A 6,042-nucleotide genomic window follows, 5' to 3' on the forward strand; every position below is an offset into this window, starting at 1 on the left:
ACAGCCCACACGTCACAAATCAGGCGAAATTGGTCCCGGACAGTCAGCAGCTTGGCTCCTGGGAGTTACTAGGGATTTGGTCCTGCCCCACATTGATGCACAAGTAGCATATGTGATGTCTCCTTGGGCAAGTGGCTTTGTTCATATTATGCCTGTTCTCTCATCAGTGAATGGGTACCTGGTAGGATGAGTTTGTAATGACTGGTAACGTCTCACAGGCAGCTTGGGTTTTATTATTCCCAGGGAGTTGAGAATAAAAAATTGAGTGCACACTGATCCTTTGACAGGGGTAATAATAATGCAGCACTTTAAGCATACATTGTGTACAGAATTGTGGGCAGACTAAAATTATTGTTGTTGCCCTTGTCAGCCAGCATTGGGAGGAGTCCACTAGTTTCACTAGTTCATCTGACTTCACTTTACACAATCACACTGGAGTCTTGACCCATACGTGGATGTTGCTTGCTATTTTATAGACTAAGCAGCCTAATTATGCAGTTACTTCATCATGGTCACAATCCCGTGAAGATTTCGGGTAAAATAGGTCTTCAGGAACCCATGCTTGTCATAAAAAGCGACTATGCTTGTCGTAAAAGGCGACTCACGGGATCGGGTGGTCAGGCTCGCTGACTTGGTTGATGCATGTCATCGATCCCAATAGCGTGGATCGATCAATGCTCATGATATTAATCACTGGATTGTCTGGTCCAGACTCGATTATTTACAGACCGCCGTCATATAGCTGGAATATTGCTGAGTGCGGCGTTAAACAACAAACCAACCAACCAACCAACCAACCAAATCATCATGGTCACATGGTACTATTGAATCAAGCTTTTAAAGATTTGTAACCTTCGAAAAAGAATTTATATAAAAAACAAATATACACACACCCCTCCCAAGAAAGTCAATTTAAGAAAATAATAGGAGAAATAATATTTCATTAACTTGCCTTATCTTTCTATTTTAAGCAGGCCTCACAATAAATATTACCGTATTCGACATAATAAGCGCCCAGGGCGCTCTCAAAATTAGAAAGGGGGCTCTTATTAGAATATATATTTTTGAGTTCAAAGAGCGTAAATTTCGTGGTTTATGCTGAAATGTTTATAAACGACAGATATATTTTTCCAGAATTTAATTGCCCATAATTAAGGATGCATATGACAAACGTATTATGCACGAATAAATAGCCTTGTGTACATTTATCAATCGGAAGGGGTGCTAATTAGGATTGTTCACTAGCCAGTATATTAACAAATATCGCCGTGGGCGCTTATTAGAGCGGGGCGCTTATTACGTCGAATACGGTAATCATAAATAGTATGTTATTGATATTTCTTTTATATTTATCGCTGTCATGAACCCCTGTATCCTCCAATTGTGCATCCATCAAAAACGTATTCAGCTGTAAATTTTCGCAAACATAAGAATTCTTGAAGTTGAAACACTGTAGCTTTGTTCTGCTCCCTCCAGTGAGTGAAAGTTATTTTAAGGAGCATTATCCCAGGACTCTACAGCACTATACTCCAATTATATCACCACAGCATGTTAATAATCAAATTTGGTCTTGACCAACCAGTGGTAGATGTTATGAGTATAGTTCTGCCCACATGGTCTGGGTATGAAGACAAGAACCCATCACAGCCTGACCATATGATCCATTTACATCCGGTCACCATCTACAGTGAACTACGGTTATAACAAACTAAAAGGTACCACTAATTTTAATTTATGACCGCAGTTCGTTATAAGCATATATACAGTATATATGCAACAAATAGACAGGACCAAAAACAGTTCATTATATCTGTCAGGTCATTATATGGGTGTTCGTTGTAACATAGTTTACTGTAGCATAAGTTACTGAGAACCTATTCAAAGATGAAATCCCAACAGGGCTCCTTCTCTCCAAGTTCAGGCAAGAATGCCATGGTATATATGACCACTATAATAATTGCACCTAAACCCGGCTCCCACCAAGTTTCATCTTCCTGATGCAAGGGCATTAACTGACTTTTAAAGTCCAGTTTCCACCCTTGCCGAATTAGGCTGGAATTTCCAGGCTCGATCATAGCACCACCAGTGGCTGTTACGAGATATTCCCTTCTATGTCCCTCCTATTGACCAATCAGATTCCACCTCTCGTATCACTTGCAATTGCCTCAAACAAAATGGCCGTGCCCAGTCAAGACCATCTGACCGATAGTCAAGATCTATACTGTAATAAAACAGTTCTTAACTTGCAAAGTGAATCAAATCACTTGAGATTTGCAAACTATCTGTCTATGCCCAGTTCAGTCGACAGAGATCTGCACATTGAAATCTATATTGTTTATGAACCTGATGTATAGTTCGTTTTGCGATTTTGATTGGACTGTGCATAGACTCGTTAGTCCAGCCAAAATGTAACTCTGGAATATCAGCCTTGTTCGGCAAGGGTTGAAACTGGACTTTTACAATCAGTAAATGCTCTTGCCTCAGGAAGATGTACAAGTTTAGGCAAAACCACTATCATGGTTTTATTTAAAGTGGTATTCTTGCATATAATTTAACCTTTTCATGCGAGTAAATACTCAAAGACTCAAAACTACAACACCAAGTTTATGGAAATATGTTTTTATTTATTTTCCAATAAACATTAATAAACAAAAAAATGAAGACATTAACTAAAGCGTAACTCAATTTGTTTGAAATCTAGGTTATGTGTGAAACTAGGGACATCCCATGACATGAGTTTACAGAACGAAAAATAGACAGTTATGCTGAAAGACATTATGACTTTGTCTAGAACACAGGAAACATGTAAAGCAAATATGTTTTTATTTAACAGAGTGAGAAGGTATGGTATTCCACAGCTTTGGGAAATATTCTAGCAAAATCTCTGCAGGGGACACAAGAAATGGGCTCACACATTGGACCCCATCTTCCAGAGGCTTGAGTTGTCACTAGCCTCTATAGAAAATACCACCCTTGCCTCAGGAAGATGAGTGTACCTATGCTGGGAATCAAACCTGGGCCTTTGGTGATGTTTTGATTTCTAGGCTACCCATCTCTCCACTTAACATAGAACTGACTGTATGAGTGAGTGATTGGGTTTTATGCCGCTTATAACAGTATTCCAGTTATGTCATGGCATGTCAGCTTGATGTGGGAGGAAAGCCCGAAGTGATGCAGGTCTCAGACGTTTACTACTTCGGTGAAACCCACGAGCACGGGTATGGTGCTGACAAACCTAGAACATAATCAGGGAGATCCAGGATTCGAACCCATGATTATAGGTTTCGGGCATGCCCAAGGGACGCATCTTTGCACAGAAAAAAGCATGTCTTAGATGACTGGGCCACTGGTGTCCCTGACAGTACGATACTTTATAAGCATATACACATGATATTTAAGTGTATTTTTGCAGATTTCTTATACACATATGAATGAAATGGCCAGACTTATCTCTGTATGGTCGTACTAATGAGCCTTTTTCCCAAATATTACTGAAGACAAATATAGGATAAAGATGCTGTAAACACTTCTTCCTGATTTTGTTGAGAAAGACACTAAAACTTGATAGGTTTGGCCTGTGGTTATACACAATGTAAATTTGTACACTTTCATTTCGCTAGACACCAATAGTCTGCTTGCAAAGCACATTACTCCATATGCAATGTACATGCGTGCTCAAAGTGCTGCATTATTATTATCCCGGTTAACGTATGAGTGCACTCGATTTTTGATTCTCAGCTCCCTGAGGAGTATACATCCCTAGCTGCCTGTGAGATGGATGGTTAGCAGTCACATCACCATCTCATCCTACATACACCTGTTTCTGGTTTATTCTTCTTACAGGCATACTGAACAAAACTAGCCGAGAGCTACCAAACTATGGCAAATATACACCCTTTAAATACCCATGCTTGTCAAAGAGGAAACGGGATCGGGTGGTCAGGCTCGCTGACTTGGTTGATGCATGTCATCTTATCCCAATTGTGTGGATGTGCTCATGATGTCAATCACTGGATTGTCTGGTCCAGACTTTATAATTTACAGACCGCCGTCATATTGCCGAGTGTGGCATTAAAAAACAAAGAAACGAACAAAACACACATTAATTACAAATAATCACACAAATTATAAAGACACAATCCCAATGAATGTGGCGTTTTTTAAAGTGATTTATCACATAATTTAAAAAGGTACTCGCGGGCGCTCTGTTTGTTGCAGTCTGCGTGACTTCCTGTGTTTGTTTTTGTTAAAACTGTAAAAGGTTCTTCTCATTTATCTTCCCGAGGCAAGAGAGTTAGTTGACTAGGAAAGTCCAGTTTCCACCCTTGCCGAACTAGGCTGGTATTATGGAGTTACATTTTGGCTTGACCAACAAGTCTATGCATAGTTCAATCAAAATCACGCACCGAAATTGAAATCTGGTTCGTAAACTGTCGTGCAGATTTCGGTGGATTGCAGGGTTTGCAAAGCATGTGCACCGCCAACTCATTAGCAGATATTTTCCAAATCTTTCCATGTTTTTAATCACGGTGCTCACGTGATTTGATGCATTTCGCCATGTAAGACCCGTTTTATCACAATATAGATTTTCATTCTCGATCAGATCGTCCTGACTGGGTGCCACAATTTTGTGTGAAACAAATGCATGTGATACGTGAGGTGGAATCTGATTTGTCCATAGGAATGGCTTAGAAGGGACATAACTGGTAATAACCACTGGTGGCGCTACGATCGAACCCAGTAATTCCAGCCTAGTTCAGCAAGGGTGGAAACTGGACTTTTAAAGTCAGTTAACTCTCTTGCCTCGGGAAGATGCTTATCATTACAATCAAATTTTATGGGGATTGTGTCTTTGTTTGCAGTTTGTGTGGCTATTTCTGTTTAAAGGGTGTACATATTCCATAGTTTGGTAGCTCTCTGCTGTTTTTCTTTTGTAGACCCGAACATATGTCTTTAACAAACTGCAGTTCAACAGGTCCCCTGAAACATGAGGCAATACTATTAGAGAAAATCAGCTTACTGCCTCCAAAACCCTTAAAAAATTAGGAATAATCTCTTAAGAATTAAAAATGTATTCTATGTGTAGGAATATATTTTTCTACAATTAATTTGCCCAACATGGATACATAGTTATACACTAGAGCACATACAAGGCAATCATTAACAATAATATGTTACACATTATCATAAAAACGTTTTTTTGCGATACATTTTATATTCAACTTTGGTTTGTAGTTGGGGTGAAAAAATGAACAGACAATTCAGAATATTTTTCCATAACTGAATGAATGTTACCATGGTTACCAAGTGTCCAGTGTTAGTTAAATTCTTGAAGTTTAACCTTCATGTATGCACAATTTTTGTAAGGTGAACAAGTAACATTGCATTTGCAGAACTAAATATAGAATTTATTTGAACAGAAAGTTGTATTTACATTTGACAAGTTTGATTCCAAGACTGCACATTTTAAAGCCAGCTCAATATTTAGCAAAAGGGCTTAAGAACAGAAAATTAAAACACTTTTAAGCACATGGGCTTAAATCAAGTTGAAAAATCGACTGATCTCCCTTACCGCAAGTGCTTCAACGTGTGTTGTAGCACGCTTCTATATGGCCAATATTGCACCTTAAGTGCCGTCAGCGTTTCCACATTTACAAGCCACATTGGACCCCTAATGTAGGTGATATTTTGGACATGCAGTGTGACAATTTAAACACATATGACAGACACTCACAGCTGCAATATACGTTTGTTGTGTTACTTTTTAGACAGCTGTTGTTTCAATTTTGAACATGTTCTTGACTCATAATTTTCAACTTGCAAAAAAAATCTTAATTTAAAATATTGATCTTTCATTCCATTTGTGAGTATTGTTTCATTAAACTTGGGATATACATTCTTCCTATCATGTTTTTGTCCTTTTTTGTTTTTAAGTCCTGGGCTTGATTTTTTATGAAATGTCATTCATTTAAAAAAAAGGCAAAATCTGTAATTAAGCCCAGGGCTTAAAAACGTGCAGTTCCAGTTGCATTTAACAAATTA

This window comes from Haliotis rufescens, unplaced genomic scaffold (assembly GCF_023055435.1).
Source record: "Haliotis rufescens isolate VD_foot unplaced genomic scaffold, xgHalRufe1.0.p SCAF_21, whole genome shotgun sequence".
Classification (NCBI taxonomy): Eukaryota; Metazoa; Mollusca; class Gastropoda; order Lepetellida; family Haliotidae; genus Haliotis; species Haliotis rufescens.